At 48.1% G+C, this 25230-nt stretch overlaps 1 protein-coding gene and 1 long non-coding RNA gene across 11 annotated transcripts in view; one reads left to right on the forward strand and one right to left on the reverse strand.

The window, feature by feature from the left end:
- The window catches only part of AP1B1 (adaptor related protein complex 1 subunit beta 1), a 60941-nt gene extending 42699 nt beyond the window's left edge, over positions 1–18242 (reverse strand). For 4 of the 10 annotated variants that reach the window (XM_063807654.1, XM_063807656.1, XM_063807657.1 and 1 more), the window contains exon 1: positions 17890–18036. The gene's annotated coding sequence lies outside the window, so the exon portion shown is untranslated. Of the gene's footprint in view, positions 1–17889 lie in introns of all 10 variants that reach the window. The other 6 variants (XM_054675659.2, XM_016938912.3, XM_016938918.3 and 3 more) reach the window with 5 other exon arrangements.
- The window catches only part of LOC112206734 (uncharacterized), a 28012-nt gene continuing 20842 nt past the window's right edge, over positions 18061–25230 (forward strand). The window contains exon 1 of the long non-coding RNA XR_002941202.3: positions 18061–18247. This is a non-coding gene — a long non-coding RNA (uncharacterized LOC112206734). The remainder of the gene's footprint in view (positions 18248–25230) is intronic.

The raw sequence follows: 25230 nt of genomic DNA on the forward strand, positions 1-25230 counted from the left end.
ACAAAATACCTTAGATAACTAATGTGAGAGCTGCTCGGAATTTCTTGCCTCTCCAGAAGAAAAAGCTGTCAGAGCCTGTCCCCTCCCCTGAAGGCCCAATACAACATCAGAGGGCCCTAAATTCCCAGGACGCAACCTGCTGGTGACAGATGGGTGCTGTATGCAACTGACCAAGAGGAGAAACGGGTGAGAAAGCCTTTCTTTCTGGGGATTTAAAAAAAAAGTGACAGAGCTGCAGGGTAGCTGGTCAAAGCACAGCTGCAGATACCCCAACAGCGCTGAGCTTTCCGTGACAGTCTTCCTTTTACAGGTGCTAAGCAACTACTCACAAACTTAACTGCCACTCAGTGCACTGGTGCTGGCTGCAGCTTTTTTCTGCAGTATCTGTTTCACATATCCCTCTGCAGAGGGCCCAATGGGACTGATGATGCAGAAATGTATCCCTCTGAAGTTGTTTCATATGCAGGAAATTAAAGTAGAGAAGGGAGGGGATGCGGAGAAAAGTGAAACGCTTTGGAAAGCCACCCCAAAACACAGATAACAAAACAAAACAAAACACCTCGCTTCACCATGAATGATTCCCTACCTACAGCTTAGTGATGTACTGAGGGCAGCTATCTCCTCGTGTCCTTTCTCCATTGTGAGCACCTAATGCTGGGACCTGGTCTTGCAGTTGCCTCTTGGATGGATATCAGTGCAAGAGATTTCTCATTCTCTCCGCAGGAATGGAAAAAACCCTACAGTTCAGTCCTAACGGGGCTCAGACTCATAGATGCCATGAGAAAGACTGGTGCTTTTCCTGGCACCTGCTCGGCTGTTATCATGCACTGTATCCCTACCCCATAGAGGCCAAAGGGGCTGAGACCTTGTTCTCTGATGAATCTGATCGGGTACACGAATCATATTTGAAAGCAGGCAGCGGCTGGGCGCGGTGGCTTATGCCTGTAATCCCAGCACTTTGGGAGGCTGAGGTGGGCAGATCACGAGGTCAGGAGATCGAGACCATCCTGGCTAACATGGTGAAACCCCATCTCTATGAAAAATAAAAAAAATTAGCCGGGTGTGGTGGCACGTGCCTGTAGTTCCAGCTACTCAGGAGGCTGAGGCAGGAGAAGCATGAACCCAGAGGCGGAGCTTGCAGTGAGCAGAGATCGCGCCACTGCACTCTAGCTTGGGCGACAGAGTGAGACTCCATCTCAAAAAAAAAAAAAAGCCAGCAAATTTAGGCAAGAAAAAGCTTAGGGTTTGGATTCCATCTTTGGAAGTGTCAGGGCAAATTTTTTAAAGTGGTTAATTACGGGGAATTTTTGATTCAGAAACTGCTCTGGCCAGTATAATGAGTCACTTTGCTAAGGAGACAGCATTCTGGGCTGGGATCCCCCCTCAATTTCAGCATTTACAGGCCAAGGAATGCCTCAAGGGGATGGCATGGTCAAAATTAAAAGAGGGGCATACCTGGAACAACTGGTTTCACCCTTGAGGAGCCAGTGTGGCTGTCCTCTCTTAATCTTAATATTTCTCACACCCACATTTGAAAGATTATGACTTTGATGTCGCATCCCAGAAACAGTTCTGGTTAACTTCATTTTTTAGAATTAAAGAAAGGGAACTGAGGCTGGGCATGGTGGCTCACGCCTGTAATCCAAGCAGTTTGGGAGGTCCAGGTGGGCAGATCACCTGAGGTCAGGAGTTCGAGACCAGCCTAGCCAACATGGTGAAACCCCATCTCTACTAAAAATACAAAAAATTAGCCAGGCATGCTGGCGGGTGCCTGTAGTCCCAGCTACTCAGGAGGCTGAGGCAGGGGAATCACTTGAACCCGGGAGGCAGAGGTTGCAGTGAGGTGAGATCGCAGCATTGCACTCCAGCCTGCGCAACAAGAACGAAACTGGGTCTCAAAAAAAAAAAAAAAAAAAAAAGAAAAAACAAAAGAAAAGGAACTGAGCAATAAAGCCTAAAATATAGTAGCTTTCTCTCTTATGTTTTCTAGATGTATAAAGAAGCCCTTGGTGAGACTTTTGGAAACAGTGTCCAGGGACAAAGATGTAACATGATCTAAGAGAGGGAAAAAGAGGTCCTAGGTCCTAAGGAAAAAAAAGGGAAGAAGAAAAAACATTTCCATCTAAAGACTTTGGTTTTTAGCTGCTGAAGTTAGGGTTAGGCTTAAAGGAAAAAAAGTTCTCAATATTTTTCAAATTTTGTCTTCATATATCTAAATATAATTTTAGGAACAAGAAATATAGACTATCTTTCTGTGTTTTAAGCTAATAAAATGAATTTATATCTATTTTTAAAACATAAGAAAATCACCTCCTTTGAGAATGAAAAAAATAAAAACATAAGAAAATGGGTACTGAGTATAGTATTTCAATTTTTCTCCAATGTCTCAAAATTGGTGACAACCTTTAAAAGGAAAGTATGCTGAACTGAGTCTACTTCATCTCCATAATTCAATTTCCCTCTTTAAAATGGGGAGATCAAGCTGGGTGTTGTGGGTCACACCTGTGAATACCAGCACCTTGGGAGGCCAAGGCGGACAAATTGCTTGAGGCCAGGAGTTTGAGACTGGCTTGGGAAACATGGTGAAATCCTGTCTCTACCAAATTAGCATGGTGGTGCACACCTGTAGTCCCAGCTACTCAGGAGGCAGAGGTGGGAGGACTGCTTGAGCCTGGGAGGCAGGAGGTTGCAGTGAGCCAAGATCGCACTACTGCACTCCAGCCTGGGTGACAGAGTGAGACCGTGTCTCAAAAAAAGAAAAAAAGAATGGGGGGTGGGGACTGCTGTACCTGCTATTCTGTGTATTTCACATATTTCTTCTGACAAGGGCTAATGTGAGAATGAAAGCACGTTGACAAGAAAAAATGTAAACATCATAAATATCACAAGATTTCATGTGTACAAAGCTCTAAGAGGCAAACCTAAGCTACGGTGATAACAGTCAGGTCAATGGATGCTTCTGGGTGGGAAGGACTGAAAGTGGGCATGAAGGGCCCCTGCAGTAAGGGAAATGATCTGCATCCTGATGCAGATACTGGACACACTGGACACTTAAGAGCCAAGCATGTCACTTGGTGTAAATTAAACAGACATTTCAAAAAATGTGCTGGGCGCGGAGGCCTGTAATCCCAGCACTTTCGGAGGCCAAGACGGGTGGATCACCTGCGGCCAGGAGTTCGAGACCGGCCTGGCTAACATGGTGAAACCCGTCTCTAGTAAAAATACAAAAATTAGCTGGGCCTGGTGGTGGGCACCTGTAATCCCAGCTACATGGGAGGCTGAAGCACAAGAATCGCTTGAACCTAGGAGGCAGAGGTTGCAGCAAGCTGAGGTGGCACCACTGCACTCCAGCCTGGGCGACAGAGCAAGACTCGGTCTGAAAAAAAAAAAAAAGGCAGGGCACGGTGGCTCACACCTGTAATCCCAGCACTTTGGAAGGCTGAGGGGGGTGGATCACCTAAGGTCAGGAGTTCAAGACCAGCCTGGCCAACATGGCAAAACCCCATCTCTACTAAAACTACAAAAATTAGCCGGGCATGGTGGTGGTGCATGCCTGTAATCACAGCTACTTGGGAGGCTGAGGTGGGAGAATCGCTTGAACCCCAGAGGCAGAGGTTGCAGTAAGCCGAGATCGGCGCCATTGCACTCCAGCCTGGGCAACAGAGCAAGACTCTGTCTAAAAAAAAATTTTGTTTTTAAAAAAATAACAAAATAAAACTCAAATCTGGAGAAGAAAGGAAGAATGAAACATTGCATCCAGAGGAAATAAAGTCTTTGGAGTGTGACATCAAATCTGGAAATCTTAAAAGAACCATGAATTCAATTCCATAAAAATTGAGTTTTCCTGCATGGCCAAAACAATAAAAAGCCAAAAGCCGTATGATAAACATACTCACTAACATTTGCATCACATTGCAGACAAGGCCTATTTTCCTATATAAAAAGTGACTACAAATAGGAGAATGGCAGAGGATGTGGACAGTTCACAGAAAGTGAATTAATATAATGGTTCAAGCTTATTTCTAAGAGACACAGAAACTGAAACTACGGTGAAATATAACCTGTCAGCTGCTGAACTGATAAAGAGCCAAGAGTCTAATAACACCCCATGTTGGAGCTGACATAGGTAAATAGGCGCCCTCATTTGAGGCTAGTGACAGTCTGAAACACTACAACCTCTGAAGCAAATCGGTAACAGCCATTAAAATTGCAAAGGTCCTTACCCGTTGACCCAGTAATTCTGCTTCTAGGACTTTACATGTGGAAAACTACATAGATACAAAATTATTCATGCAACATCCTTTCTAATAGCAAAATACTGTAAATGTCCATCCACAGGATTGTTTTAAAAAATGACAGCACAGTAGAGTTGGGCACATCTGTGGCTCCAGCTACTCAGGAGGCTGAGTGGTGAGGATAGTTTGAGCCCAGGAGTTTGAGGCCAGCCTGGGCAACACAGTAAGACCCCAACTCTATACATAAATAAAATGACAGCACAGCATATGGACATATGGAATACTATGCATCCATGCAAAAGAATAGGCAGTTCTGGCCGGGCGCGGTGGCTCATGCCTGTGATCCCAGCACTTCGGGAGGCCGAGGCAGGTGGATCACAAGGTCAGGAGTTCGAGACCAGCCTGGCCAACATAGTGAAACCCCGTCTCTACTAAAAACACAAAAAAATTTGTCGGGTGTGGTGGCACACGCCTGTAGTCCCAGCTACTCGGGAGGCTGAGGCAGGAGAATTGCTTGAACCTGGGAGGCAGAGGTTGTAGTGAGCTGAGACTGTGCCATTGCACTCCAGCCTGGGTGACAGAGTGAGATTCCATCACAAAAAAAAAAAAAAAAAAAAGCATCTCAGATTTCCCCACAGACTTCCTCCCCTAATTTGGGATCTGTCCTGTTGAATGCTGTCAACCCAGTGACTGCCACGATGCCTGGCACATTCTAGGAGCTCACCAAATGTTTGCTGGCAAAATGAATGAAAAGACAGTTTCCCAGAGAAGCTACAAAACCAAGGGCCCAAAACAGATTAAGATGAGAGAGCTGTGACAAGTGCCAGACAGTGATGACTGGGCAGACCAGACTGGGAACATAAGGCTTTGCAGTTAACATGGCAAGGCTGATGCAATGTCAAGATGGCTGCCAGGAAATCTGGCCCTACTACCAACAGCTGTGTGACCCTGGGCAACTACCCCCATCTCTGGGCCTGCCTTTCTCCAAATGTCAAACAAAAGAATATGATTAATCAATGGCTCAAGTCCCTCTCTACTCTTAAACCATTTCAAACAGATAAAAGTGGAACTGTTCTGGTGGAAAGAAGGGTGGGAGGCCTAGAGCCTGGCTCATTTCACTATGCCTACCTCTCCCCATCCTCACCACGGCCCTTCAGACATCCCGTGGTTCTATGGAGCAAAGCTTGAAAACCAGTCTACTGAATGACAAATCTCTCCCACATCTCACATTCTATGATTCTCTGCTGGATGAGGGGCCCATTTCCCTACCAATGAGTGTTCTTCCCAGGTGTCAAACACGAGGAAGTAGAGTATGATCATTCTAAGAACATGACATAAGATGTTTCCAAAGGGAAAAAAAGAGAACAAATTCAGAATGCAGCCAAGGCCAGCAAACCCCATTAGGTCTTCTGTAGGAAGGAAAACAGTAAGAAGCCAAACAACAGAGTGTTTCAATTTCTCCAAATGGCCAGCCAATGTCAGGGGAAGGCCTTTTCTAGTCTCCGGGCAATGATTCATGTCAGAGCAGCCCATGCTCTTCAATCAGATGAGAAGTGTGAAGTTGGTGGTGGCAGCACAAGGCACTGCACACTCTTGGCACTCAGTGAATTAATGAAGGAGACCATCAGTGTGGTGAGATGAGCCAGAGAAAAAGCTTTAGGAAAGGAAAAGGGGAAAGAGACGTTTCACAAGGTCAGATCCAGTTGCATCTCTATCTCTGAACTCAAGGACATTCAAGCAGGGAAAACTGATCTCTGAAGGTCTATGTTGGTGGCTTCCAACTTTGGTACTGGAACTGCCCTGTTAAACACTTCCCTAATGAATGAATAGCTGTCAGAAACCTGCTCCATAGAACCTGTTAGCTCATGGACAGTCAAGAGGAAGTTAGGGAAGAGTGAAAAAAAGGGGCTGGGGTGATGCCACTGTTTCTTCTTCATTTGGAGCAGAAAGGCCAAACTTTGTTCATTCCATGTGTTTTGCTGCTTTGGTTCTGTTTCAAAGGCAGAGGTTAATTCATTTGACAAGTATTCCTCTACTCTGTGCCATGCCCTGGACTGTGTACCTGCTCCCACAAAGCTTAAGAGTTCGTTAGAGATGATGACGCTATTCACCACTCCTCATTTGTCTGACAATCTCCTTTTAAAAAGGAAAAGGGGCCGGGCATGCTGGCTCATGCCCACAATCCAGCACTTTGGGAGGCCGAGGTGGGAGGATCACTTGAGGTCAGGAGATTGAGACCAGCCTGGCCAACATGGTGAAACCCTGTCTCTACTGAAAATACAAAAATTAGCTGGGTGTAGTGGCAGGTGCCTGTAATCCCAGCTACTCGGGAGGCTGAGGTGGAAGAATCGCTTGAACCTGGGAGGCGGGGGTTGCAGTAAGCCGAGACCGTGCCACTGCACTCCAGCCTGGGTGACAGAGTGAGACCCTGTCTCAAAAAAAAAAAAAAAAAAAAGGAAAAAGGTCCTTATAGGTAAATACTTAAGTTCACTTTATAGACAGGGAAACAGGTAAGGCCAGCTGGAAGACTAAAAGGTGAGTCAGCAGTAGAAAAACCAGATTTCAGACTTTCTCTCTGAGAAAACGTGGTTACCAAACTCAGACAGGCTCTTCCAAGTCAGTTCAATCACTATGAGAAAATAATCTGTGTTCTTTAGGCTCAGCATGAAATTTGGAACAAAGGTGGCAGTGGTAGTAGTAATGGTAAATGGATGTGCACCATGTGACAGACACTATGTAAAGACCTTTAAAGTTAGTCCTCGTGGAAAGGCGTGGTGGTTCACATCTATAATCCCAGCACTTTGGGAGGCTGAGGCTGGCAGATCATGAGGTCAGGGGTTTGAGACCAGCCTGGTCAACATAGTGAAACCTGTCTCTACTAAAAATACAAAAAAATTAGCCAGGCATGGTGGCGGGCGCCTGTAATCACAGCTACTCTGGAGGATGAGGCAAGGAGAATCGCTTGAACCTGGGAGGCGGAGGTTGCAGTTAGCCAAGATCGTGCCACTGTACTCCAGCCTGGGTGACAGTGCGAGACTCTGTCTCAAAAAAAAAAAAAAAAAAGTTAGTCTTCACGATAATCCATGAAGGTTTTAATATTATCACAAGTTTACAGGTGAGGAAACTGAAGTACCAGGGAGGTCAAGGCATTTGTTTGGAGTTACACAGCTAGAAAATGGCAGTGCCGGCACTCTCCACTGCTGCCCCCTAATAAGGTCACACATGTCCCACTCTGTCCAGCAAGGCAACTAACTGCTCCTCTCTGAATGAAGCCCTGGCAGAAATATATATGCTCTAGGCTAAAGGGTATGTGAAATGGGTTGCCACACATCCCTGCAGAGTCCCTCAGATGTTGAATTACAGGTTATTTTAGGGCCAGCCCAGCCGGTTTGGACAACAGGGAACGTCAAGTTTGGTCATGTGCCTAGTGAAAGCCTATCTGGATGCGCTTGCCAAGTTATGGGCCTCCTGGGATTTGGATGAAAACTGATTAGTCAAAATCAATCTCCTGGCCGGGCACGGTGACCCACACCTGTAATCCCAGCACTGTGTGAGGCTGAGGCAGACAGATCTCTTGAGCGCAGGAGTTCAAGACCAGCCTGGGCAACATGGCGAAACCCCATCTCTACAAAAATACAACAATTAGCCAGGTGTGGTGGCATACATCTGTAGTACCAGCTACTCAGGAGCCTGAGGTGGGAAGATTGCTTGAGCCTGGGAGGTTGACGCTGCAGTGAGCTGTGAATGTGACACTGCACTCCAGCCTGGGCAACAGAGAGAAAGAAACTCCGTATCAAAAAAAAAAAAGGCTGGGCGCAGTGGCTCAGGCCTGTAATCCTAGCACTTTGGGAGGCTGAGGCAGGCGGATCATGAGGTCAGGAAATCGAGACCATCCTGGCTAACACGGTGAAACCCCATCTCTACTAAAAATACAAAAAATTAGCCGGGCGTGGTGGCGGGTGCCTGTAGTCCCAGCTACTCGGGAGGCTGAGGCAGGAGAATGGTGTGAACTCAGGAGGCGGAGCTTGCAGTGAGCTGAGATCGCGTCACTGCACTCCAGCCTGGGCAACAGAGCAAGACTCCGTCTCAAAAAAAAAAAAAAAAAAAAAGTCAGTTTCCTGAGGCCCACTAGCAATTAAAGACTTCAGAATGAAAAGGAACTAAAGGCAGACAAATGTCACATGCAAACGTTCTTATATTGGCTTTGAGTCTCTAGAACTCCATTCTAGAATCAGGTACCAGTTCTGAACTGATCTATAAGCAGTAATGTGCGGAAAGATCTGCTGTGAAGAAAAAAAAGTGATGGGCGCAGTGGCTCATGCCTGTAATCCCAGCACTTTAGGAGACCGAGGTGGGCAGATCACTTGAGGTCAGGAGTTCGAGACCAGCTTGGCCAACATGGCGAAACCCATCTCTACTAAAAATACAAAAACTAGCTGGACATGGTGGCTCGCACCTATAGTCCCAACTACTCAGGAGTCTCAGGCAGGAGAATCGCTTGAACCTGAAATCGCACCACTGCACTCTGGCCTGGGTGACAGAGCAAGACTCCATCTCAAAAAAAGAAAAAGTTCCTCTGGACTTGAAAATAAAGTAAGTAAGGCTTCTTCTGAACAACTTAAATTAATCGAGATGAGGAGAAAGAGGCCAGAGACTACAGAACAAGGCTCTTTGTGATCTCGGTTTTCCCATCTATGTAATGGGAACACTTTCTGAAGATCTGTCAAATTAACAGTGTAGAGCACCATCCGCTCCATGCCTGGAACTGTGCCCCACACGGAAGCATGCACACAGTAAACAAAGGACAGTCTTTTCTCACTGAGCTCTTACAGATTTAGAGGCCAGGTAAAGGACTGCAGGGGAGGCAGTGATCATGCCTCCAGAGGAGGAGGGTTCTGAGATAGGTGGAGCAGCAAGGGAAGTTCTCTTAGATGAAGAGGGGCTTGGCTGACACAAAAAGACAGGTCAGATTTAGAGAGGCAAGAGTGGAGGTGGCAAAGAGACGCACCACGAAATTGCCAATGTGACAACGGAGGGAACTGACAACAATTAAATCAACACTAGCTGGGGAACGGCTTCTTGCTAAGTGATTTACAACCCTTCTCATTTAATTCTCAGGGTAATTCAGTTAAAAAACGAGGAATTAGAGACACTGAGAGATGAGTGATTTACCTAAGGCCAAAACAAGAAGTCTGTGAGCCCCGCTGCCTGGCTGAAGGAAAGGACCTGGAAGGGAAAGGAGCAGACGAGGCTAGGGAAGGAAGAATGAGATTCAGAAATGGTCCTGGATGCCAGGTGTGTTGGGTCCTGCCAGCAGAAGACACAATGGTCATGTCAAATGACAAGTCTCATGCTGATAAGCATTTGACACTACTGATCACTCCCTCCTTCCTGAAAACCTGTCTTCCCTCAAATGCTAGGATGCCATGCTCTCTGCCTGCCCTCCTACGCCACTGTCTGCGCCTTCTCAGTCTCCTTTGCTTGTTCCTCTCCTCCTCCTTCAACACTGTGTGCCCCAGGGCTCAGGCCTGGTACCTCTTCTCTTCCCCATCTATGCTATTTTGCCTCTTTGGTGGATCATCCGGTATCACAGCTTTACATACCATCCACATAGCCCAACCTCTCCCCAGAACCCCCGGCACACATGTCCAAACTGTGTAACTGACATCTCCACATTACTGTGGAGATGACTAGCAGGCAGCTCAAACAATGGGATAAAAACTGACCACCTGCTTCCTTCCTTTCCCCAACTGGCTCACCCTGCAGTCTACATCATCTAGTTCCTGCCAGCACCATCTTTAAGAGGGCCTCAGGCTAAAAACCTGAGTCACTCTTAACAACATACTCTCCTTTAAATCTATCGGCAAATCCTATTGGATTCCGACCTTCAAAATGAATCTAGAATCCATGAGCAGCTTCTCACTAGCTCCATCACTAACCCCAGCTCCAAGCCAGCATCACCTTCCATTTAGAGTGCTAACAAAGCTGCTCCCACACTGCTTTGCTGACACCCCATCTCAGCAACAGCCAGGATGATCCTCTTACAGTCTAAGTCAGACAGTAGCACCCCTCTGCTCAACGTCTTCCAACAGTTCTCTGTCTTACTCATAGTAAAAGCCAAAGTCCCTACCATGGCCTCATAGCCCACAGGTCCTATAAGAGATGCATGCCCCTCCTCTCTCACGCATGCACCCTGCTGGCCATTACCCTTTGAACTCTTCTCCCCATCATTCCCTCAGCTCCAGCTGCACAGGCCTCTTTACTGATCCTCGAACACAACATGCATCCACCCCAGGGCCTTTGCCCGTGCTATTCACTTTGCTAGGAAGGCTCTTTCTCCAGAGAGCCTCATGGCTCAGTCCCTCACCTCTTTAGGTCTTGGCTCAAATGTCATCTTCTCATTGAGGCCTTCTTTGACTATTTTATTTAAAATTGTATACCCCTCCCCCATAATCCCCACCACTTCCTAACCCTCTTTGCCCTTTTTCCCTTCGAAGTACTTATTACCTACTACCTACACACTGTAAAATATACTTATGTTGTCTATTCTTTCTCCCCCTATAAATTCCCTAATGTAAATGGGGGTAAGGATTTTGTCCATTTTGTTCACTATCATATTCCTGACTCCTAGGCTGGTACCTGGCAAACAGGTGTTCAATAAGTAGCTGAATGACCAGTGCTCAACTCTCTTCTTGGGCAAATTTCATGTTTTGTAAACCAACCTCTGCTAGAGCAGCTTCTCCATGTTCCATTCACGGGGTTATCCAGGATCAGAGATACATCTGCTCTGATTGTCAAGCTATTCTAACTATACTGAAATTGAACATGCCAGACCCCTAGCACGTTTACAGCCAATAAATGGAAGTTAAGTGAATAAATTATGAGAGAGAGAAGAAATGGCAAGGGTAGAAGATCAGGTGGCAACATCTCCAGTGGGAGAAACGTTCAGTGAGGCCAAGTCACTCTCACCTGCTCCCATAGGTATCAGCTCAGAGTGACAGAGCTGCAGAAGGTGGGGGGCTCTGGCACAGGATATAAGTACCAGGTCCTTGCCTCCAGGCCCACATGCCTTCTTTGTTCCTCTAACAGCCAACTCTTCACTATCTCTACCCTTGCTGATCCTTCTGCTTGGATTATCCTCTCCTAACTGCTCCAATTTATCCTTCAAATCTCAGCTTAGATGATCTCATTTCAAAGATAACTTCCCTTCAGCGTGATACCTCTGATGCTTAAAAAAAGAAACAAACAAAAAAAAATACCTTTCCTACATGTACTATCTTTTTTGTTGTTGTTGCTAGAGACAGACAGTCTTGCTCTGTCACCCAGGCTAGAGTGCAGTGGTGTGATCATAGCTCACTGCAGCATCAAACTACTGGGCTCAAGCAATTCTCCTGCTTCAGCCTCCTGAGTAGCTGGGACTACAGGCGTGTGCCATGCCCAGCTAATCTTTTCAAGTTTTTTGTGGAGTCTCGCTAAATTATCCAGGCTGGTCTTGAACTCCTGGCCTCAAATGATCCTCCCACCTCAGCCTCCCAAGTAGCTGGGATTACAGGCATGAGCCACGGCACCTGGCCATGCATGTACAACCTTAAGAAGGTATTTCTCTGTCCACATCCCCCAGTGTTCTTATTCATATATTTCCTGAGCATCTTTCATGTACCAGAAACACTTCTACATGTTGGGAATGCAGCAGTGAAAGAAACAGACAAAAATCCTTCCCTACATGGAGTTTATGTCCTAATGGGGGAAAGAGACCGTAAGCAAGATAAGTGAGTAAAATACATAACATCTTAGATAGTGATAAACACTATGGAGGCAAAAAAGAGGAGGGAAGGAGGATAGGGAGGGGAGAGGGGAGGAAGGGAAGTTAAAATTTAACTAGGGTGGCCATAGAAGGCCTCCTTGAGAAGGTGACAGGTGACACTGTCTGCGAAAGAGCCTGCCAAGCAAAAGAGATCGCCAGTGCAAAGGTGAGTATGTGCCTGGCATGTCTGAGGAACAGAAGGGAAGTGAATGTGGCTGAGTGAGCAATGAGGAAACAGTGGGTCAGGAAGTCACAGGAGAATGCAGGGGGCCTTATGATCAAGCGTGAGGTCTCTGGCTTTTACTGAGTGAGCTGGAGCCACTGGAGGGTTTTGAGCAGAGGAGTCCTGACATCTGACCTATATTTTAATAAGTTCTGGCTGCTATGCCTTTTGTTTCCCTCGTGGCTTATTGGTTTTTCTAATCATTGCATTTTTTTCTCTACTTCTTTGTCTCTCTCTCCCATTAAAATGAAGTAAGCAACTAGAGGGCTTATTTGAAGCCTGAAGCCATATCTGGCCTGCTGACCTATCAGCATAGGCCAGCACCAGGCATTAGCAGGCCTCGATAAATACTGAATGAATACTGGACTTAGAAAGTCTCTGTCCTCAGTGTCCCAGCAGCCAGCCACCCAATACTCGGAGATCGGGCAATGAAGACCACCACAGCAGCAGACCCAAGGCTGGCTCTACTGAAATTGTGTTATTCCGCTCCCAATAGGCTTAAGATCCTAAATGTAAGGAGGGTGTGGTAAAAAGTATCTGCCACCCAAGTCTATTCCTCTACGGAACTCAGCTACTGAAATGCCAAAAATGAACACTGAAGGTTCAGTTTTAAAGCTTTTGAGACCTGGGCCGGGTGCGGTGGCTCACGCCTGTAATCCCAGCACTTTGGGAGGCTGAGGTGGGCGGATCACAAGGTCAGGAGATCGAGACCATCCTGGCTAACACGGTGAAACCCCGTCTTTATTAAAAATAGAAAAATTAGCCGGGCGTGGTGGCGGGCGCCTGTAATCCCAGCTACTCAGGAGGCTGAAGCAGGAGAATGGCGTGAACCTGGGAGGCAGAGCTTGCAGTGAGCCGAGATCACGCCACTGCACTCCAGACTCCGTCTCAAAAAAAAAAAAAAAAAAGCTTTTGAGACCTGACTTTCAAACCTACCACCTTCCAGCTCCGAGTCCACAGGGTAGACTGTGGTAATTGGTGGTAACCTGGGGGATCAGTGACTAAGGCATCCCAGTAACTGATGAATTCTGGGCCTTGTGGGGTCAACCCAGAGTTAGGCCACACTCATACCACAACTAGGAGAGGCCTCCCCTCCTGACAGAGGTCAGAGGTCAAGTCGAAGGCTAAAGACCCAGACAGCATGAGGCGTAGGAGTGTAGAACCATAGCCAAGTCCTTCCTCAGCTCCACTATATAAGAGGGGACAATCTAAACACAAGGAGTGGGTAGGTGAAGGTAGCCATTGCAGGTAGGACAGGGGCTCTCCCAGGTTCTACAAAGCAAACAGGCACAACTGCAGCACAACTGTAAAATGGGAACTACAATGTTACATGCCTGAAGGGTTTGTGAGGCTAAAACAAGTCAATACATACCTAGCCCTTAGCAGTGCCCGGCCCACAAAATGCCTGATAAATGTTAGCCACTATTACTACTACCGAGAGAGAGAGAGAGAGTTTACCACTTCCCTGCTCCGTACCAGATTCCCAGGTCTCTGGAAGCCCTGAAACACCCTGATGGCTGTCTGGTGGTACCAACTGTAGTTTGAAAGTAGTCTCAGCACTGATCAGATTTCTCCCTGTCTCTATGAGGTGACATGAGGATGGACAGGAGATAATCTAGAAAGTGCTTTGAACCCCTTAGGAGTCAAGGAATCCTAACAATTCAATGCAATATTCATTCATTCACTCATTCAACACCTGCTGAGCACCAACTATGTACCAGACACCTCACTAGGTGCTGGAGACATAGTTAAGGCAGGTCTTCGTCAAGGATTAAAAGCTATTTACTGGCCAGGCACGGTGGCTCAAATCTGTAATCCCAGCACTTTGGGAGGCCGAGGCAGGCGGGTCACTTGAGGTCAGGAGTTCGAGACCAGCCTGGCTAACATGGTGAAACCCCATCTCTACTAAAAATACAAAAATTAGCCAAACATGGTGGCAGGCGCCTGTAATCCCAGCTACTCTGGAGGCTAAGGCATGAGAATTGCTTGAACCTGGGAGGCGGAGGTTGCAGTGAGCCAAGATCGCACCACTGCACTCCAGCACGGGCGAAAAAGCGAGACTCTGTCTGGAAAAAAAAAAAGAGCTATTTACTTAGAAGAGAGCCAAATAAACAATCACAACCCACTGTGACCCTTGCCAGAGGGCATCAAGGAGGGGCATCTAGCTCAGACCTAGGGGTGATGATCAGATGGGAAGAACCAAGTAGCACTCCAGCTAGGCAGGTAAGGTTGGGAGAGCAGGAAATGGTGTTCAGGCAGAGGGAAGAGCACAAAGCAAAGACAGAGAGGTATAAAGAGTTGGGAGGCCAGGTGTGGTGGCTCACGCCTGTAATCCCAGCACTTTGGGAGGCCCAGACAGAAGGACTGCTTGAGGCCAGGGGTTTGAGACCAGCCTGAGCAATATAGCAAGACTCCATCTCTACAAAAAATAAAAACAATTTGCCAGGCTCAGTGGCACCCATCTGTAGTACTAGCTACTTGGGAGGCTGAGGCAGGAGGATCGTTCAAGCCCAGGAGTTGGAGCCTGCAGTGAGCTATGACAGCTCCACTGTACTACAGTCTGGGTAACAAGCCAAGATCCTGTCTCGAAAAAAGAAAAAGAGTTGGTGCTTGCAGAAGTAGCAAGTAGCTGAGGTTGACTGGAGCTTGGGAAAAGGTGAGTGTGGAGCAGGAGAGATGACAAAAGAGAGCTAGGCAGGGGTCAGAGTCCAAAGGGCCTTGAATGCCATGCTAAGGAATGTGAGTTTTAGCCCAAGGGCAACTAGGAGCCACTGATGAATTTTCAAGCAGAATTTTCTTTAAGGATTCCCCAACTGCTCTGTTGACATTTTTTCTCAGGAGTATTTGTTCCTCTCCATGTGAAGACATAAAGAACAGAAAAATCACTTCTGGGCTGTGATAATATCAACGATGTCTCTTAGGCAAAAAGACCTGCTGAGAAAAAGAAATGTCTGCAAGGCACAGATGTCACCTCAACCTTCAGAAACACAGTGAAGTGCAAAACCCAAGCCATGTTTGCTTACTGTCAGCATGTCAGGCTTTGGTGCCAGACACGGGAAGTTCCTGGGAAGTAGTTAAGACATGCAAGAGTTTCAGAGGATGACTAGAAAAAGATGCAAGCCCAAGCTCAAAGCCAGAAGGACCAACAAATTGAACTTGTTCTGAACTACTTTTAGGAAGTGAAACAAGAAGGGTGGAAAAAGTCCTGTGTACATTAAGGTCTCTGTTTGCAGAAGGAAGTAACGCTCCAGAAGCCAAGGTTGGCAGCCTTCCTCAGACACAGGCCCCCAGCAGGCATCAGTCTGCCTAGAGTCAAAGCACCCAAAAATCACAGGCCCTGCACAAATTTTCCCATCTAACCCTCACACAAACCAGGGGTAGAGGAGTCAGAAAGGGTGGCCAGTATTATTTTAGAACTGAGGTAAAGGAGGGCCAGCCTATGTCAACGGTCCAGGTCAGGTCACACTGCCAGGAAGCTGCTGAGCTGGGGTTGAACCCAGGGCTTACTGACTGGGAGTCGGGTGATCTTTCCATCATACCTCTGGGCTCTTGAAGCAGCTCAGGGTGAAGCCTCCACTGACCTACACTCAACAGATGATCTCCACACAATCTCTGAGGGATCTGACTCTTTGAGACCTACTCAAGCTGCTCCTCATGACAGTTTCTAAGAGGTCAGAGGAGACTGGTGGGCTCAACTCAGGACAGAAAACCAGAAGCTCTGAGCTCTGCTCATGTTCCTACCCTCTGTGACAAGTTGCTTCATCTCAAATCCTCCCTTGGAAGGATGGGAATATAAGGTGACAATATTCAGTTTCTGTGAATTCAATGGAACTAGGAGAATAGATCACATAGCTTAAAAAAAAAAAAAAAAGGTATTACAGTAATATTTATATACAGCTTTCTTCAGAAGCCATGTGGAAGCCTTCACGGGTTCATTCACAGGTTCATACCCCTAGGAGCAGACAGGAAGGCGGCAGGTCTTTCTCATGTTGATGTCAGGGAAACTGAGGCAGAATTGAAGCAAGTGAATATCCGCAATGGAATGAGGCTTAGATTCATACAGCCTAGTCCTCCAGCCACCAAACCGTCTCACCACCTCCCAAGTAAGACGTGCTCTGCTCTGGCAAGAAGCCATGGGGCCTGCATATTTCTCAGAAAGGCAAAGATTCTTCCTCTGGGTACCTTCTTCCAGAACCTAGGACCAAAAGATCCCCTAGAGGTCATGTGGTTCCTCTCTTTTTAGACCAAAACGAATGCAGCTCAACCACTCTGAAGAGAAGTTCTCGATAATCTTCAAATAGTTTTCACAGATAGCCTGTTTTGTGTCTCACTGTTCCCTAAAGTCAGGAAAATCTTAGACTCTTGCCCTGAAAGGTATCACTAATAGCAACAGCCTGTAGGATTGTTTTATCCTAAAGAAAGTAAATCGAATGCCCCTTATGAAGATCAGACAAAAAGCAATAAGGCTACATCGTGACATAAATCCAAATAAATACAACGGCAGCTAAAAATCTTTTTTTTTTTTTTTTTTTTTTTTTGAGACGGAGTCTCACTCCGTGGCCCAGGCTGGAGTGCGGTCGCACAATCTCGGCTCACTGCAACCTCCGCCTCCTGGGTTCAAGCGATTCTCCTGCCTCAGCCTCCCAAGTAGCTGGGATTACAGGCATACGCCACCACGTCTAATTTTTGTATTTTTATTGGAGACAGGGTTTCACCATGTTGGTCAGGCTGGTCTTGAACTCCTGACCTCACGATCCACCCGCCTCAGCTTCCCAAAGTGCTGGGATTACAGGCGTGAGCCACCATGTCTGGCTAAAAGTCTTAAATATCCCCTACACCCCAACCTTACTCCAGTCTTTCCTTTGTCTCTGTACTTTGCAGGTCTCTGACAGCCTGGCAGGAAACCTGGCCTTGCCTCTACTACCCGAATGACCTTACATGTGGGATTTAACCTCTCTGTGCCTCAGCGTCCTCATCGATAAAATAGGGATATTTAATCCCCACAAAGGTTGCTGTGAAGTTTAAATGTGTCATTGTAAGGAAAGTGCTTAGCACAGTGCCCGGTACACAGAAGGGACTCGATAGCCACTAGCAAGCATCTCCCTCGTTATTTTGCAGCATTATCACCGGTGTCTCCATTCAGTTAACTTGTCTTAGAGGCTCCAACAAACAAGACCAAGCCAGTGCCTAGCCGGAGGCGGGCGGCAAGGGACCGTTTTCTAGTTTTTTTTTCTTCTTTTTCAACCTTGGCAAAGAGATAACGCCCTGAACAACGAGGAGGCCTCAGGATGGCCATGGAGGTGAGTCCGAAAGAGGAAATCAGAGCCCGAAGAGTTTTCCCTCAGGCCAGTGGGGAATTCCTCGGGGCCTAAGTCCTGTCTCTCCGGGCGGAAGCCCCAGGAGGTGCTGCGGATAAGGGGCGGCCGAGGAACAGGCCGGCGGCCAAGTGGGCGCGAATGAATGAACGAACCCTCAGCCCTTCCTCCTCCTCTGGCTGGGGACGTCGCTCGCGCCCCTGCAGCGCCGCGTCCTCTTCATGACCTCTGACCCCGCAAACCCCTCACCTAGGACCCCTGACTCCTCGCCCCACTTCTTCTCCTGGCTCGCCCGGGTCCCCGCTTCCTCACCCGCAGGTCCCAATAGCTCCCGGCGCCCCGGCTCGGTTCGGCTTGGCACCAAAATGTCCGCGGCCTCCACCTCTCGCTCTCCCGGTGCGTCCCGGCTGCCGGCGGCTCGGAGCCCCGCGGCTGTCACCTGCCGGGCGGAAGTGAGCTGCCCGCGCGCGGGTACTTCCGGTGGACGCAAGGCCTGAAGGCGGGGTCAAGGGTACAACCCTGGCGGGGGTGGTGCCCGTGGGGCGGGGCAAGAAAAGGGGAAGAGCCCAACGGTATTAACCCCTCGGCAGCCGCGGCGCTGCTATGCTGCAGTCTCCCGCAGAGCCCTTGGGAAACCATCCCGCTAGCTAATTCAGCGTGAGGGGGCCGGGTAAGGTCGTAGGGACTTTGAAGTCCATCTTCTGTGTAAAGACGGCAAATCTGAGGTTCTAAGAGGGGCAGGGTTTTGCTCAAGGTCACTCATTTTTTGTTTGTTTGTTTGAAACGGGGTCTTGCTCTGTTGCTCAAGCTAGAGTGCAGTGGCTCGAAGATCTGGGCTCACTGCACCCTCCGCCTCCCAGGCTCGGGTGATCCTCTCACCTCAGCCTCCCAAGCAGCTGGGACCACAGGTGCGCAGCACTACGCCCGGCTAATTACTTATTATTTACTTATTTATTTTTTGTAGAGAGAGTCTCACTTTATTGCTCAGGCTGGTCTCGAAATCATGGACCCGAGAGATCCTCCCGCCTCGGCTTCCCAAAGTGCTGGGATTACAGAGGGGTCTCTCTCTGTCCAAACTAGGTTTACAGCTCTAGTTTGGACCCCTCCATTCTTAAGATGAGTGACCTTGAGCCAGACACAGTGGCTCATACCTGTAGTCCCAGCTACTCGGGAGCCTGAGGCAGGAGAATAGCTTGAGCCCAGGAGGTTGAGGTTACAGTGAGCTGTAATTGCAGCACTGCACTCCAGCCTGGGCGACAGATCCAGACCCTGTCTCAAAAAAAGAAAAAAAATGGCCGGGCATGGTGGCTCACACCTGTAATCCCAGCACTTTGGGAGGCCGAGGCGGGCGGATCACAAGGCCAGGAGATCGAGACCATCCTGGTTAACATGGTGAAACCCCGTCTCTACTAAAAACACAAAATACTAGCCGGGTGTGGTGGCAAGCGCCTGTAGTCCCAGCTACTCAGGAGGCTGAGGCAGGAGAATGGCGTGAACCCGGGAGGCAGAGCTTGCAGTGAGCCGACATCACACCACTGCACTCCCGCCTGGGTGACAGAGCAAGACTCCGTCTCAAAAAAAAAAAAAGAAAAAAAAGAAAAAAACCATCTGCAATCCCACTGACCTAAGACAATCACTTTTAATATTTTGGTGAATATTCTTCCAGACTTGATAGATCATTTGTTTTTTTTGTTTGTTTGTTTTGAGACAGGGTCTCGCTCTGTTGCCCGGACTGGAGTGCAGTGTCGTGATTTTGGCTCACTGCAACCTCTGCCTCCCAGGTTCAAGCGATTCTCCTGCCTGGGCCTCCCAAGTAGTTGGGATTACAAGCATGCACCACCGTGCCCAGCTAATTTTTGTATTTTTAGTAGAGGCGGGGGTTTCACCATGTTGACCAGGCTGGTCTTGAACTCCTGACCTCAAGTGATCTGCCCACCTCAGCTTCCCAAAGTGATGGGATTATAGGCATGAGCCACTGTTGGTATTTTTTAACTCACCAAAATATTGGTAAAAGTTTCCCAAAATAGTAAATACATTTCTACTTGGCACTTTCCAGTATCTGCATAGTATTCCATTAAGTGGATGGTACGGCTAATCTCAAAAACAATCCCCTGAGGTTGTTATCCATCTTTTTTAATATTATCAAAAAGTTGTTAATAAATAAGCTTGCACTTACTGCTAAGTGCACTTATTGCTAAGTCTCTACGTCCTATCTAATATAGATATTACTGGTTTTTATATTTAATATAATTTTATGTTTAATCAGCCTCAAAGCCTTTAAAAGTTATTTTTAAATAATTATAGACTTACAGGAAATTGCAAAATTAGTACCAAAATTGAGTCCCATATACCCTTCACCCAGCTTCCCACAATGGTGACATTTTATATATCTGTAGTATAATAGCAAAACCAGGAAATTGGTGGTGTTGGTAAAATACCGTTATCTAAATTACAAACCTTATTCCATTTTTATTTATTTATTTATTTATTTATTTTAGACGGAGCCTCGCTCCATCGCCCAGGCTGGAGTTCAGTGGCTCGATCTCGGCTCACTGCAAGCTCCGCCTCCCGGGTTCACGTCATTCTCCTGCCTCAGCTTCCCGAGTAGCTGGGACTACAGGCGCCCGCCACCACGCCCGGCTAAATTTTTTTGTATTTTTAGTAGAGACGGGGTTTCACCGTTGTTAGCCAGGATGGTCTGGATCTCCTGACCTTGTGATCTGCCCGCCTCAGCCTCCCAAAGTGCTGGGATTACAGGTGTGAGCCACCGTGCCCGGCCACCTTATTCCATTTTTAAACCTTTTTAAAAGTAGTCAGGGAGGCCATCCTGGCTAACACAGTGAAACCCCGTCTCTACTAAAAAATACAAAAAATTAGCCGGACATGGTGGTGGGTGCCTGTAGTCCCAGCTACTCAGGAGGCTGAGGCAGAAGAATGGCGTGAACCCGGGAGGTGGAGCTTGCAGTGAGCCAAGATTGCACCACTGCACTCCAGCCTGGGCGACGGAGTGAGACTCTGTCTCAAAAAAAATAAAAATAAAAAAGTAGTCAGGGAACAAATGGAATTTTTTTTTCTTTTGGCTTCAACAATGGAATTTATTTTCTCACAGTGCTGGGGACTGGAAGTCTAAGATCAAGGTGTTGGCATGGCTGCTTTCCTCTGAGGCCTCTCTCCTTGGCTTGCAGATGGCCGCCCTCTTGCTATGTCCTCACACGATCTTTCCTCTGTGTGCCTGGAATAATTTTATGTGTATGTATGTGCCATGCAGCATGTGTGATATGCAACTTTCTGGAGGAACTGCCCTTCTCTGATGATAGATGTTGGTAAATGCCACCCACCTCAGTGGAAAACAAAATTTCATTGGGAATGTAACATCAGAAGAGAAAAATTATCCAACAAAACAAACCAACAAACCTAAAGGTATCAAGCTGGAGAGCTTATGTGCAAGTGGCAAGTCAGTGGTTGAAGGAGTCAGAGCTTTAAGATTTCCAAGGAGGGAGAGGTCACAGCACCGGGTGGCTCAGGAAGGACTTCCTGGGGAAGATGGCATTTGCACTGTCTTGCCGAATGAGAACAGAGTTGCGTAGGCTGAGAGAGAAGGAAAGGGTAATCCAGAGAAAAGAACTGTGCCGAGGCAGGAAAACCTCACGGGCCCACCCCCACGCCCAGTGCAAGGGAGCCAGGTGTCTGAGTCCTGCAGAAAGCATTTTCCAAGCCTCTGGTTTCAGCCAGGCCCTGGGCTGGGTGCTGGATAGTCAGATGGGTGAGGCTAAGGCCCTGCCCTTGCTCAGCCTACAGTTTGCAGGGAGAGGGGGTGACAGAGGAGCAAGTCACAAGAGTGACTGATGCTGTGAGAGGGGACATACTGGGAGGCTATGGGAGTCCAGAGCTAAAACTGAAGTTCCTTTGGGTTGGAGGGACCAGGGATGCCTGGACAAGTAGAAGGTTTTTGTTGTTGTTGTTGTTGTTTTGTTTTTGGTGAGCTGGGGTCTTGCTCTGTCCCCCAGGCTGGAGTGGAGTGGCAGCAATCTCGGCTCACTACAACCTCTGCCTCCCGGGCTCAAGCAATTCTCCTGCCTCAGCCTCTCGAGTCGCTGGGATTACAGGCGCCCACCACCAAACCCAGCTAATTTTTGTATTTGTAGTGGAGATGGGGTTCCAACCTGTTGACCAGGCTAGTCTTGAACTCCTGACTTCAGGCGATCCGCCCGCCTTGGCCTCCCAAAGTGCTGGGGTTATAGGCATAAGCTACCACACCTGGCTTTTTTTTTTTTTTTTTTTTTTTTTTAAGACAGAGTCTCCGTCACTCAGGCTGGAGTGCAGCTGTGCAAATTTGGTTCACTGCAACTTCTGCTTCCCAGGGTCAAGCAATCCTCCTGCCTCAGCCTCCCAAGTAGCTGGGACTGCATTTGCACCCCACCATGCCTGGTTAATTTTTGTATTTGTAGTAGAGATGGGGTTTTGCCATGTTGGCCAGGCTGGTCTCAAACTCCTGACCTCAAGGGATCCACCTCCAAAGTGCTGGGATTACAGGCATGAGCCAACACACACGGCCAAGTAGAGTGTATTTAATCAGGAACTGCAGAACAACAGTGAATGTTTATGGAACATGTAGCGTGGCAGGTAGTGTGCAGAAAATCTCATTTGCTCCTGACATCGGCCCCATGAGGAAGGGGTTGTTTTAGCCCCATTTCATCTTGCGGGGAACTTCAACCCTGAGAACTTAAATCAAATAGCATGTGAGTGACAAGGCTGAGGGCCTGGTCCCAGAGCCCCAGCTCTCATGAGTTTCATTCATTCACCTAAAATATAATCGTCACTGCCACCTGAGGCAGGAACACTGGGATGCAACAGTGAACAGGGTATGGCACAATCCCCCCTTGGGGGCTCACTGTTGAGTATGGGAGAAAGACAAACAATGGGACAATTATAACTCAGAGTGGTAGGAAGTACTAGGGAGGCACAGGGGATGCAGGCACCAAATTCAGCCTGGGAAAGTCAGGGAAGTCTTCCTGGAGGAAGTGACACCCAACCTGAACTGTGAAAGGTGAGACTACTACTAATAGTTAACCATTAACCAAGCACTGTGTGAAGCGCCTCTGCATATTAACTCATTAAACTTTCCCAATAATTCCATGACAGTTCCATGACTGTCCCCAAGTAGAGATAAGGAAAAGACCAGTGGGTAGAACTGATTTCTCCTCTACTTCCATGAGGGCCTGGACCTGCTCTCCCACAGCATGATCTGGCAGGAGAGCTAAAAATATACTAGTAAGAGGAAGTACAGTTCAAAGTCAAAGGCTGGATAATTACAGCTTGCAGAGGTGGGTGACAGAAGTGGGGAAGGGAGCATCTAAGGGAACTTCCCTCTCTGCCCCCACCACTAAACCCACCTAGCTACACTGCCTGAGTTATCCACACCATCAAATGCTGACAGCTACAACTGGAACCGCCACACCTGGGGTACATGTGGGTGCCCTGGCCCTCTGAGACCCCAGGCCCAGGAGAAGCTCCTTGCCCTAGGATGGGGGGAGCAGAGCCAATGGTAGCCAAGCCCACCTGGAGAGAGAGAGAGAGAGAGAGAGGGCGCTGGCTTCCTCCCAAGAAATACATACTTCCTGACAATAATACTACCTCCTGGCTAGTTTTTATTTTTATTTATTTATTTATTTTGAGACAGAGTCTCACTCTTTTTGCCCAATCTGCCTACCACACCCAACTAATTTTTGTATTTTTAGTAGAGATGGGGTTTCACCATGTTGGCCAGGCTAGTCTCGGAACTCCTGACCTTAAATGATCTGCCCGCCTTGGCCTCCCAAAATGCTGGGATTACAGGCATGAGCCACCACGCCCGGCCTATTTTTATTTGTTTTAGAGATGAGGTCTCACTATGTTGCCCAGGCTGGTCTCAAACTCCTGGCCTCAAGTGATCCTCCTGCTTCGGCCTCCAAAGTTCTGGGATTACAGGTATGTGCCCCTGTGCCCAGCCAGGACATTTTAAAACTTTTCTCCAAGCCCCAGTGTTTTTATACCCTGCCCGATTTGAGCTGGCTGGTGGAGACAGGGCTGTCCAGTTCTTTGTTTTTGAAACAGAGTTTCGCTTTTGTTGCTGCAAGCTCCGCCTCCTGGGTTCAAGTGATTCTCTTGCCTCAGCCTCCCGAGTAGCTGGGATTACAGGCCTGTGCCACCACTCCTGGCTAATTTTGTTTGTTGTTGTTTTTGTTTTGTTTTGTTTTCTTTTGAGACGGAGTCTCGCTGTGTCGTCCAGGCTGGAGTGCAGTGGTGCGGTCTTGGCTCACTGCAACCTCCACCTCCTGGGGTCAAGCCATTCTCCTGCCTCAGCCTCCCGAGTAGCTGGGATTACAGGCACCCACCACCATGCCTGGCTAATTTTTGTATTTTAGTAGAGAAAGGGTTTCACCATGTTGGCTAGGCTGGTCTCGAACCCCTGACCTCAGGTGATCTGCCCGCCTTGGCCTCCCAAAGTGCTGGGATTACAGGCGTGAGCCACTGCACCGGGCCTGGCCAGTTCTTTGGGCCTCAGTTTCTCTTCTCTGCGAACTGTGCACCCACCATGGGCCAAGCATCGTTGTATGCCCTTGACATCCATCACTTCATTTAACTCTCACCGTTCTCAATAGGTAGATGCTAAGATAACCCCATTTTACAGATGAGGCCACTGAAGTCCTGAAATGTTGAGGGACTTTCCCAGCTTCCCAAAGCAGCAATGGGCCTAGCGGAGAGTCAAGGCCAGGGCTGATGACGGCAGGCCTCATGCTTTCTTCTCCACTCACCCTTACCTGCTTCATGAGGTTTCATCCAATGCCAGGAAGGTTGAGAGTTCGTGCGGTCTCATGAAATGACCCACTGTGACCCCTACCACTGGCATTCTGTGACCCTCAGCAAGTCCCTTCCCCTTTCTGATACTCAGAATCTCAGAGCAAAGTCCTTCCCATCCTCCCTCCACAATGAATGGGTGCATAAATACATGAACAAATTAAGTATTCTTCCCCTCTGCGCCCACTAGAGTGCGCACAGGTGCCACCAACCGCCATCGTTCCCTTCAATTGCCATCCTTTCACAGGGGCCGCTGTGCCTTTCTATATACATTCCCAGCCTTTCCGCGCTCTTGTTCCTCTGTGATTACTATTCCTCTACTCCAGTCTCTGTTTGCTTGCTGGTTTTTGTTGTTTTCATCCTGCAAATCTCTAAAAGTTGCCACAGAGCCTTTCTAAAAGGAGGCAGGAGGTGGCTTTGTCCACAGCCTCAGGAACACCAGCCTCCACCTGCTTGCTAAGGGCAGGCAGCTTCCCATCCCTCCCGCCCAGCCCAGGCCTGGCACAACCCCCAGGGCAGAGAGGCCTAGAGCTTGCCAGGGATCCCAGCCTTTGCCTCCAGCTCTCCTTGCTGCAGATGTCCTCAGTGCACCATTTCTAGTCTTCCCAGTAGCAAATTCCTGCTCAGCCCCTCCTAGCTGTACACCACAGGCTCCCTCTTGAAGAGCTCTGCTCTCTCAGGTACCCCTGTGCTGAACTACCCTCCGCCGATGCATCGAAAAAGCCCAGGCTCTCAGATGGGCACAGTGGCTCACACCTGTAATCCCAGCACTTTGGGAGGCTTAGGCAGGTGGATCACCTGAGGTCAGGAGTTCCA

The sequence above is a fragment of the Pan troglodytes genome, chromosome 23 (genome assembly GCF_028858775.2).
Source record: "Pan troglodytes isolate AG18354 chromosome 23, NHGRI_mPanTro3-v2.0_pri, whole genome shotgun sequence".
Taxonomy (NCBI): domain Eukaryota; kingdom Metazoa; phylum Chordata; class Mammalia; order Primates; family Hominidae; genus Pan; species Pan troglodytes.